Raw genomic sequence first — 11,925 nt, forward strand, 5'->3', positions numbered from 1 at the left:
GCACCATCATCACTACCACCACTTCTACCAGTCCTGAGCGCCGGCACACCACCACCACGAGCACCATCACCACTACCACCACTTCTACTAGTCCTGAGCGCCGGCACACCACCACCACGAGCACCATCATCACTACCACCACTTCTACCAGTCCTGAGCGCCGGCACACCACCACCACGAGCACCATCATCACTTCTACCAGTCCTGAGCGCCGGCACACCACCACCACGAGCACCATCATCACTTCTACCAGTCCTGAGCGCCGGCACACCACCACCACGAGCACCATCATCACTACCACCACTTCTACTAGTCCTGAGCGCCGGCACACCACCACCACGAGCACCATCATCACTACCACCACTTCTACTAGTCCTGAGCGCCGGCACACCACCACCACGAGCACCATCACCACTACCACCACTTCTACTAGTCCTGAGCGCCGGCACACCACCACCACGAGCACCATCATGACTACCACCACTTCTACCAGTCCTGAGCGCCGGCACACCACCACCACGAGCACCATCACCACTACCACCACTTCTACTAGTCCTGAGCGCCGGCACACCACCACCACGAGCACCATCATCACTACCACCACTTCTACTAGTCCTGAGCGCCGGCACACCACCACCACGAGCACCATCATCACTACCACCACTTCTACTAGTCCTGAGCGCCGGCACACCACCACCACGAGCACCATCACCACTACCACCACTTCTACCAGTCCTGACGGCACACCACCACCACGAGCACCATCACCACTACCACCACTTCTACTAGTCCTGAGCGCCGGCACACCACCACCACGAGCACCATCACCACTACCACCACTTCTACTAGTCCTGAGCGCCGGCACACCACCACCACGAGCACCATCATCACTACCACCACTTCTACCAGTCCTGAGCGCCGGCACACCACCACCACGAGCACCATCATCACTACCACCACTTCTACTAGTCCTGAGCGCCGGCACACCACCACCACGAGCACCATCACGTCCTGAGCGCCGGCACACCACCACCACGAGCACCATCATCACTACCACCACTTCTACCAGTCCTGAGCGCCGGCACACCACCACCACGAGCACCATCACCACTACCACCACTTCTACCAGTCCTGAGCGCCGGCACACCACCACCACGAGCACCATCATCACTACCACCACTTCTACCAGTCCTGAGCGCCGGCACACCACCACCACGAGCACCATCACCACTACCACCACTTCTACTAGTCCTGAGCGCCGGCACACCACCACCACGAGCACCATCATCACTACCACCACTTCTACTAGTCCTGAGCGCCGGCACACCACCACCACGAGCACCATCACCACTACCACCACTTCTACTAGTCCTGAGCGCCGGCACACCACCACCACGAGCACCATCACCACTACCACCACTTCTACCAGTCCTGAGCGCCGGCACACCACCACCACGAGCACCATCATCACTACCACCACTTCTACCAGTCCTGAGCGCCGGCACACCACCACCACGAGCACCATCATCACTACCACCACTTCTACTAGTCCTGAGCGCCGGCACACCACCACCACGAGCACCATCACCACTACCACCACTTCTACCAGTCCTGAGCGCCGGCACACCACCACCACGAGCACCATCACCACTACCACCACTTCTACCAGTCCTGAGCGCCGGCACACCACCACCACGAGCACCATCACCACTACCACCACTTCTACTAGTCCTGAGCGCCGGCACAGCTTCACACAGGCAAACAACATGAAGGAAAGGAGCTTGACGGGGGTGTTGCTCGTGGTCGGCTCATCAATATCTTTGCTTTGCACACATACAGCAGTGGATTACACAGGCGCAGCAAGGAACTGCACTACACTTTCTCTACCTGTGCAAAACGATGAAGGGATTCTAAGGCTTGCTGCAAATATGGTGCACAGACAAACCAATCCAAACTGGTGAACCCGCCAATCAAACTTGTGAACCTGCCAGCCACTGCTTTGTGCATCAGGGTCTGCAAGGAACTCTTTACCAGGCTCTGGACTGGGTCGGATTTTTTTGGACATCCCCCCTCCCCTTCCAGCACCCCTCTCTAATCATGTGAGGCAGTGGGATCCCCCTCCCCTTCCCTCTAATTCTGTGAGGCAGAGGGATCCCCCCCCTTCCCTCTAATCCTGTGAGGCAGAGGGATCCCCCTCCCCATCCCTTTCTTATCATGGGAGGCAGTGGGAAGCCATTGAAAGCACTTCCTTGTGCAGTTGCTGTTGAAGATTTGTTTTCCTCAGGAAGCCAGGCATTTGTGAGATACCTGATACGGACTAACATGAGCAATTCCAGGACTTTCATGAGGGGGAAAAAGAAGAAAAGCTGCTACCTCGAGTATTCTATTCAGATGTGTATTATTTTCATTAACTGATTGTAATGTGCTTTACTATTCTGCAATGTGTATATGTAGCCTTGTTGTGTTGTACTGCATACCCTTTCTCTTATTTTTAGTTGAGTCATTATACACCATTGAAACACTAGCTGTACTTGTCAACAATATATTATTATTATTATTATTATTTATTGCTTAGCAGACACCCTTATCCAGGGCAACTTACAATTGTTACAAAATATCATAGTACAAAGTATCACATTACAAAATACTTTATACATTATTACATTTTATTTAACACTCCAAGCTGTACCTCTTTTGTAAATCCATTTATCACATGAAGCTGTTTTGAAGACCACTGACAGTAGTCCTGAATTATAAGCAATTGAACGAGCCTGGTGCACTAGTGAATGAACGAAGGGCTTTATGGAAAGCAGTGATGGCAAGTAGAAATTCACTCTCAGGTACATCTTGTTTCTCTTTTTTATAACTGTGGTTTAATTATTTTAAGATGTAAGACTTTAATAGCAGTGGCTGCGGACGTGTATATTTGGAAAAGGAATGATCTAATTGACTTTCCAGTGCCTATAAATTGAGTTGTCCCACTAAGGAAGACAGAAACTGTACTGTAGCTGCTCAACCTGCCCCAGCAGGACAGAAGAGGAGTTTGACCAACAAAAAAGGACAGATCCCAAACGTGCTTATTCTGAGTGCTCAGTGTTACGGCTAAAATAGCTTCCCCTTTAAGATTTATTTTATTATTATTATTATCAAGATTTTATTGTTCCATTGGTTGTCATTTGTTTTTATTATTATTATTATTATTATTATTATTATTATTATTATTATTATTATTATTATTATTTTTAACGTATTGTTCCACTTGGTTGTCAACTCTTGTGATTTTATGGTTTTCTTTTTTTATTTATTACATAGCACACAGCGCCACTAAGTGGAAGACTATTGTAATTTGCAGTCAAGATGTGTAATCCTGATGCTATACAACTACACCAGTAAATAAATAATACTAATAATACAAATGTGTTCAGTTCGGCAGAAGTGTTTTATTCAAGCTGATTTGTGCGTGGACCCCAATGCAGTAATGAACCTCTGGGCTCTTTATCTTAAACCATTACAGAGCAATGTTCTATTAATATACAGGTGCTGTCTGCTGCAGATTGTATGCTTGTGTAACGGGCAGTGTTGTGTGATTCACTGCTGGTACGGATTCTGTCCCCTAGAGGCTCTAGAGGCTGGCAAGGGTAACCTTTTGTGCAGTGTCTATATATCAGCTGGGTGACCATCACTAAGCCAGTACTTGCACGTACATTATATTTCACTTTGAGTGGACAGTGGTATTTTGTTGGGATGTAGACCGGAGAGGTGGTGGAGGCGTTGCATGTATTCGCTCTTTTTTTTATCCAGTCAAAAGTTTGATCTTTTTTTTGGGTCAGTATTTATTTTTTAAATGCCCCTGTGCTAAGAATGTTTCTGTCATTGGTTGTTTCTACAGGGGATGGCCTTTACTGGCTCCAATTAATCATTTTATGTCAATCCCAATTAAGTAATTTGGGGCTTTTCTTTCCAGGCAGTTCAAACTCCTACTGCCCTGGCAGACAAAGGGAACGGTCACATTTTTATTACTTAATATCCCTTGGAAGAATATCTCTTTGCAGGTCCCAAGAACTGTAAGAGGATATGGCCTGCTTGTCCCTTTAGGCCATGGTATTTCTTCCTCTTCATTCTTGTGCTTTTTAAAATAGAGCTTAAAAAAGAACGTTCTCAAAAGTGTACAAACTAGCTCAATCTTGGGTTTGTTCTTTCTGGTCTTGTGTGGGAACTTGCACTGCTTCCATATCAAGGACATCTCTAGGAGCGAGACATTTGGTTAGCCTCAAAGAATCTCCTATAAAGGATAAAAGTAAAGAAAACACACACAGACACAAAAAACCCCCTCCCATCTTCCATCGTAGGAAGCCTCGACGGTTGCTAGGTTACACAAAATCTGAAACTATGTTTGATGGAGACAGCACTGAGCAGCTTTCTAGCTAAGAGCACGGGGCTTTCAATAAACCAAATTTAAATGCAGTTTGAAATACTGGAGGAATGAACAGCAGAGTTGCTTCCAGGCTCTTAGGGGGTGAATATTACATTCCCGGCTCCAGAACATTACATTCCAGAGCAGCCATATGCCAAGCATATGTGCTGCTGCAGAACAACCCTCTCTCTGGTCCTCCCGCTCTCTTACCACCTTCCATTGTTTATAGCCTGTTCACTTCTAATGCGTTTGTGTATTAGGTATTTGGCCCAGAAGGCCAAATAATTTTTTTCCTTCAAACCTACCGGAAATGTAAAGATAAATTGTTGACAGGTTGCATGGTTTGTGCTGGGAATTAATTTATTCAGGAACTGGCTTCCATTCCGATGGCATGTCCAAAACAAATCCAAGTGCAACAGAGCTCTACACATAGAAGATATTCCACGAGGCAGCTTTCACTGGACTTCAGGGCAGAGCCGTGCTGTGCTTAAGAGTGCCCAATTTTGGATTGTTCTGAGTCAAGTTCGTACTCATTGATGAAGAGTAGTTACACACTGACTGTCAGCAATCACGTCTTTTTTTCTCTTCATATTTTAGGAGTGAGGCTAATGGAATTCTTCTAAATGTTAAACTTTTCATTAAAAAAAAAAAATCTCTTTTTGTTTTTCTGAAATCAATAGTATTTATATTTAATTAATTGTGAAAAAGATATTTAAAAGCTTTCTCGATTAGAACTGTAGTAATAACTCACAGAGAATATAAATAAAAGTACAACATGTTTGTAAGAGCCTTGTCCTGGCTCGAATAATGTTTGATTATTATTATTATTATTATTATTATTATTATTATTATTATTATTATTATTATTATTATTATTATTATCCTGTTGGGACAAACTTAAAATATTGTGTTTTCTGATTTTTTTCACTTCTTGTTTAGTTCCTGAAAGTCATTTTGATGTCACGGCTGGAACTCCCAAAAATGTACTTTATTATGTACATATTGGGTATGGTTTGGAATTCATCATTTGACTTTGTGCACATTCAAACTGAAGCCAAACCTGTTGTGTAATAATTATCTGACGTGCTGGAGCTCACCTACTCATTAAAACATGTCACTCAAGCAGCAGACAGACCGGTAATATTATTGTAAGTCAGTGAATGGTGCTTACATTTACAATCATTCCCTGGCATTAAACTTCCCAAAGGAGTGGCTATTAAAACATGAACCATTGCAAAGGGTGAAGGAACAGAGACAGGCCCTTGTACACTTCAGAGGGCAGCATTCCTGGCTGGACAGCTTGCTGTGCTTTAATTCCCTTCTCTCAAAAGAGAGACGCTGTCTCGGGTGCTTCTTCGTTTAAATCCATCTTTTTGATCTGCAGGAATAAAGGCAATTTTGAATGTATTTTCTCTTCAAAAAATAAAATAAAATAAAAAGAAATGCAATCCAAGGCACAGAAGGGGTAGGGTGTGGGGGTGGACACGGAGCTTTGAAGGAATTGGGCTAAACCCTATTATGTTGCTGCCAAAAGCAGAAAAGCTATGATGCTGTCTTAAATGTGGGGAAATGAAAAGGGCCCATATGTTGTCACTTTGTGCTTTGTTTCTAGCAGATAGGAAGAGTGCTTTGAAGTGTGGATTGGCACAGTGGGGGGCAGACTTGTGCAGAGAGGAGATGCTAAATGCTAAGGATGAGAGGGACATGCTGAACTCCATTACCAATACCAGAGCAAAGAGAAAAAGCAAATCCAATGATAATGTACATCTGTTCCAGGGCATTTATAGGCTTTGAACATTTTTTTTTGTGCAGATAAGTGGATCCTTTTTCTTACTGTATCTTAGAACTTCAAAGCCGATTCCGAGGATAATGCAAATGATTGGAATATGTGAGTTTCCGTCTTGAAGTAAAGAAAGAAAAAGATGAAAAATTCAGGCTAATTAGTGCGGTAGTCTTTTATGTTTGAAAAAAAAGCAACTTCCCAGTAAAGGCGCTCTGCGTGAGTGCAGGATGCGTCCTATAGCACAGACATCGCTGGGTCGAGTCTGGGCTATTCCACAGCAGACTGTGGATGGGAGTTCCCAGGAGGCAGGTGTCAATTGGCTGGGGGTTGGGGTTTAGGATGGCGAGGGGGGGGCCGCAACCCAACCCTGTTCGAGGACCGGCAGTGGGCGCCTGTTGGGCCTGTTAGCTGCCCGGGAGCTGCGTTGTCCTCCTACGCTGTAGCTCCTGGGTGGCTGCATGGTGAATCTGCAGTGTGTAAAGAAGCGGTCGGCTGACGGCACATGCTTCGGAGGACAGCGTGTGTTCATCTTCACCGCTCCTGGGTCAGCGCAGGGGTGGTAGTGGTGAGCTGAGCCTAAATAATAATTGGCCATTTCAAATTGGGAAAAAAAAAAAAAAAAAAAAAAAAAAAAAAAAAAAAAAAAAAAAAAAAGCAACTTCCTGTGATTATCAAGTTCATGAAATAGGGAACTGACAGTGTTAAAGATCAGACCTGCCATGCTTTTGGACGTGGTGCTCCACTTTTCACAATTACTCAGAAATATTGAAAACTGCATGGGATGTGCTTTAAAAGCTTCATATAGAAGGTTTGTTAGACCCATGATTGCTTTAAAACCTGCTTCTATCAACAGTTCTGTACAGGAGGGCACTTCTCACTCTGCTTTGACGCAGAGCCATGCCACCTATTAAAAGGTTGTTATTCCACAGTGCAATTGGCTTCATGAACTTGCTATAGAAAACACAACAGTTACAAAGAATTTAGGTTTTAAGTAAAGTAAAAATAATAAAATCAAATCAAAGTATAATATTGTAAAAGCACAGTTAAAGCATAGGTGAGCATTGCAAAGCATATCTTCTTCGGTCACAATTTTTTATTTTAACTTTTTAAATCTTAAAATAGTTAGGCAAGCATTGCAAAGCACAGAGCGATATGATAAAGCATGTTTAAAAAAACCCATGGAAAACCATTGTAAACTACAGTGAATACAGAATGAATAACCTTGGCAAAATGACCATGCAGGGCAATGAACCTGTCTCACTGATCTGGATCTCATTAACTGTGCTATCCCTCTTCCTGTATCGGTATATCAAATATTGTTCTGTTTTTCTGCCCGTACTCCATCTGGACTTTATTAGGCGAAACAAACTTAGAGAGCATCTGGATTAGCTTTCAGCGCACAGCCTTGTATCGGATTACCCTTTCCTCTGCTTGAAGTGGTGAGGTAGCAAACAACATGACAAGGAAACACTTCGAGCCGCACTATCATGACAGGTTTGTCTCGGGCAGTGGCTCAGTCTAACACGACCGCTCTATCCTGACAGGTTCGTCTAACACGACTGCTCTATCCTGACAGCTGGGATTGACATATGACCACAGATGTTGATCTTTGTCTTCTTCTTTCAGAGTTTTATTGAGCGGGAAAACTATTCCAGCGGTAACTTTTCTTTTTTTTAAAATGTTGCTCGGTCTGCTAACAGGCAACCTCTTCCTGTCATAAACAGGGCTAAAACCTCCTGTGATGTCATCCAGCTGGAGGTGTTGCAGAATGATGTCATACAAAAACAGCCAAGATCGTTTTGTACGATTCTGCTAGATCAGTGTCTGTCAGCAGCAGAGAGGGTATTGTAGTGCAACAGCATGTGAGTTTATTAATCAGTTACAACTGGAAACTGGATCACAAACCACAGGGCAGCATTCGCTCGTCTCACTTAGCTCTGCAAAGAATCCCGCTCTATTGTCCTCTCGCTTAACAGTTAAGAACCTGACCCCTGCTGGTGAGCTGAGGTAATGGCATATAAGCACTAAAAAAGAAAAAAGTGATGTGTTTCTAACAACTGAAATTGTTATTGTAAAATTGTCATTCTTTATTAATATCATCCACCATTAACCACTCAACAATTCTACATATTGAAACACTGCAACAACTTCATAAAGAAATAAAAAAAGAAAAATTTGAATTAAAATAAGTTTGTTGTGTTAAGCTACTTTCCTCTTCTTTTTAGAAGGAACAGTGAATTTTCTTTGGTGCCTTTAAGGGATTTAAGGAATTACATCCAGTCAATTAGGAGACAAAATGCTTTTAGTTGTTTATAGATAAAGTAAAGGAAAATTGGCCATAGTCCACTGAGAAAGAAAGATTTCCCTTTTTCAAAGGGTGTGAAAAAATATCAAGCAAAATGTTCCATTGGTTTAAGTAAATCACTGGCTTCTTTCTTTTGTAACATCAAAGGCGCCTGTTCCTCTTTGATGCCGCAGCGTGCTGTTAAGGTACAGTATGAATGGAGAAATGTCAAGCTGCAAGGTGCCTGTGTAGTTTAGTACCGCAGAGAGCTGGAGATGAAAGGAGAACACAGAGTTTGGTGTAGACTATCCAACAAGCATCTAACAGGAGCAACTCTGCTGGAGAACATTCCTCTAACCTTGAGCACCGCTCCCAAACTCCACAAACTGCTGGGAAAAGCAAAAACATATCTTTCTAACTTTTTAGCAAAAGCCTCAGATGTGAGCTTTTTGTCAGTTAAGGCTGTGAATAGATGCTGTTCCCTGCAAATCCACGATCGGTATAATAAGATACCGCTTACTGTTCTGCTTCACTTTTAACTGCATCCTTCCGAAAGTAACAATTCTCTTTTGCACGTCTATCTCGAGTTGTGATCTTGGTTGATTGAAACCCCCTCCTGGTAATAATCAGCATCTGGTATCATGTTACTAATGAAGATGACATTAGAGAGGGCTCACTGCTGAGCAGGCTAGGCTTTGGGATGCATATGTACTGGAGTATTCTGCTGATTTCACTTTTGTACTTTCTTTAGATATTGGTACAGTGGCACAGCAGGGGTTTTTTTTTCTTTTAGTTCTGCACTGCAGCGTGGCTCACAGTCTGCACGAGCTCGTCTTGTTTCTGGGACAGATAATGGCATTGCTGACGACAGAAACAATAAAAAGATTCAGAAAAGAATCTGCTGAAAAGGCTTCCTAAATAGAGTTGCTACGATTCTTCTCCTTTGAGAGAATCTAAAAAGCTACAATTTCCGTGGTAAATAGTTATATATAGTGCCTTGCATCCATGCACAATGATCTCAGGTGAGGTGAGGTGTGGCACAACACAACATTGGCCCCCAAAATGTGTTATACTTGGTGAAGGGTAAATTAGAAGTTGTCCTGCTTTTCCCATGGCTGTAATATGCATTTACAAAAGTTATTTTTTTTAAAAAAGGGAGCGTTTTGCATTGCATTGCACTGTGTTGTACTGTCAAGGAACAGAAATGACATCGCACTATGTGTTACGTCGTCTTGCGACTGTGACCCGTGTGGGAATAGCATTGAGGATTCTCATTCCAGAAAGTCAAGAACCGCTGCAGTTCTTTGCATTTCTACATGAGCAATTACCACTGGAATGAATTCCATACTTAAAGAAAAATAAATACATAGAGAGGGCTGAAACACTTACCATGTGGGCCAAATCTCAGAGGTCACATTAAAGCCTTCGACCACAGCTCTGCAATGCACTCGACGCTGAGCCTCATCAGAGGCTTGCTGTCATTCTACAGTGCAAAGAGGACCACCCTGACCACACATACAGCAGTATTTATGAGGATTTACTCAACGAACAGGAACAAGATCTCGAGTCAGTACTGCAATAGAAAAGAACTGCAACAGATCAATGAGGTGCTGCAATAGTGAATCTGACTGCATTAGAAGTATCATGGATACTCTACAGTGCACTGCAGAAGCCATTCTCCCCTTACCACCTTCTCTCCCCCTCCCCTCTTCCTCTCCTCTCCCCCCTCCCCCCTCCCCTCTCCCTCCCTCCCTCCCCCCCTCCTCCTCCCCCCCCCCCCCTCCCCCCCCCCCCCAGGGGGGGGGGAGGGGGAGGGAAGGGGAGGGAGTATTACAAGTCAGAAAACATCAAGAATCTCTGCTGGACCGACATCTTATTAAGCTAGTAGTTGGATTGCTCTTCTTTGTAATTCAGTTAAAGCTGGGGGAATAAAAAACCAAAACAAAAAAAGAATTTCTCTAAATAGACTTTGTCATTAGTAAGGCTTTCTTATGCAGAGTCCTTTAACATCTTCCAAGGAAGAGGAGCTGACTCGAGGACACGCCCCAGCCTGCTGTTTCAGTAGGGTTTCAGAGCAAGCTGCAGGCCCTTCTCATTAGACTCACTGACATCTTTCATCGCTTATCAGAGGAACAAGTGAGAAGCGAGCGCTTCCTTTGATCAGGGCAAAAGTACAGAAAGTACTGAGAAGCCCTCTGGAGATTTGCCATGTGCAGCCTGCGCCAAAGACACTGCGTGGCACAATTACAAGCGAGGGAATGGTGGGATCTGCCAGATAGACAGCCGATGAAAAAATGCAATGGACCCTTTTCATTCTAGCATGGTGAAGCCAGCCCTGATCGAAGTGAAAACTCAGGGTGGCCGCAAAACACCCATCGACTTCATTGTTACTTCTTTTATTTTTAAATCATTTTTAATGTTGTTTGATTCAGCCGCACATAGCCCTAGCACCAAGAAAGCACATTTATGACTGCAAGACATTTTGGCCAGAATGCTTTTTTTCCTCCAATGGTGCAAAAATTGTATTTTTTTTTATCCCAAAAAGTAAACTGTTGATATATTTAACAAGGGAGCGGCAGCATTTAACTGCTTATATTACAGGGGAGAGGTAGTGGGGTAGTCCAATGTGTTGTGCCTTTGTGTCGGGCTGAGAACTCACTAAGCACTGAGAGCAGAAAGGCTGTTTTTCGACAGTAGAATTTGACAAAGTGAAAATACTGATCTAGAATAACCCATGACATTGCTCTCCCATGACCATGCATGCAGTTAATAAATTAGATGTATTTAATTTACTTACACACTCTATTACTGATACAGGGTAACAGCTTCATCAATATCTTGCATTCAAAGTAAACAGAAGCAAGCAAGCTGCTTTTCTATCCCTCCCCCTATACTTGGGAAAAATATCTGACCCGATTTTCAACAGTTTGTTTTAAATTAAATTGCAGTGATTAAGATCAAAAACCAAAACCAAAAGGCCATGGTAATGCGTCACGCATCAAAACATGTGACATGGCCTGATTACAGATGGCAGTGGGTATTGCAACAGTGTGACGCTCTTACAAAAGGAACCCAGGCTTACACACCTCAATGGGGGTCTGCTGCGCTGAGACTGGCTGTACTACAGAGCGCCCTTATCTCAGCTTTACAAGCGAGATGGTTATCGCGTGGTTTACGTGATTCAACCAGGCTGCATTCCTAAACTCACACTGCTTCTACTGAGAATCTGTGCTCTGGATGGTATGTTTTTGTTAGGAGCCATGTGCTCTGATACACTGGTTCTACAGAAATAGCACTGGATTAAAAAAAAGCAATAAACTCTCCTGTAACAGTGACCTTCTCCAACAGGGGAGAACGAAGTAGCTACGGTGACACCCCCATCAACCAAGAGGTCATTGACTAGGAATCAATAGCAGCCCGAGATGCTGTCCACCATAATATACT

This window comes from Polyodon spathula, chromosome 21, assembly GCF_017654505.1.
Source record: "Polyodon spathula isolate WHYD16114869_AA chromosome 21, ASM1765450v1, whole genome shotgun sequence".
Lineage (NCBI taxonomy): Eukaryota > Metazoa > Chordata > Actinopteri > Acipenseriformes > Polyodontidae > Polyodon > Polyodon spathula.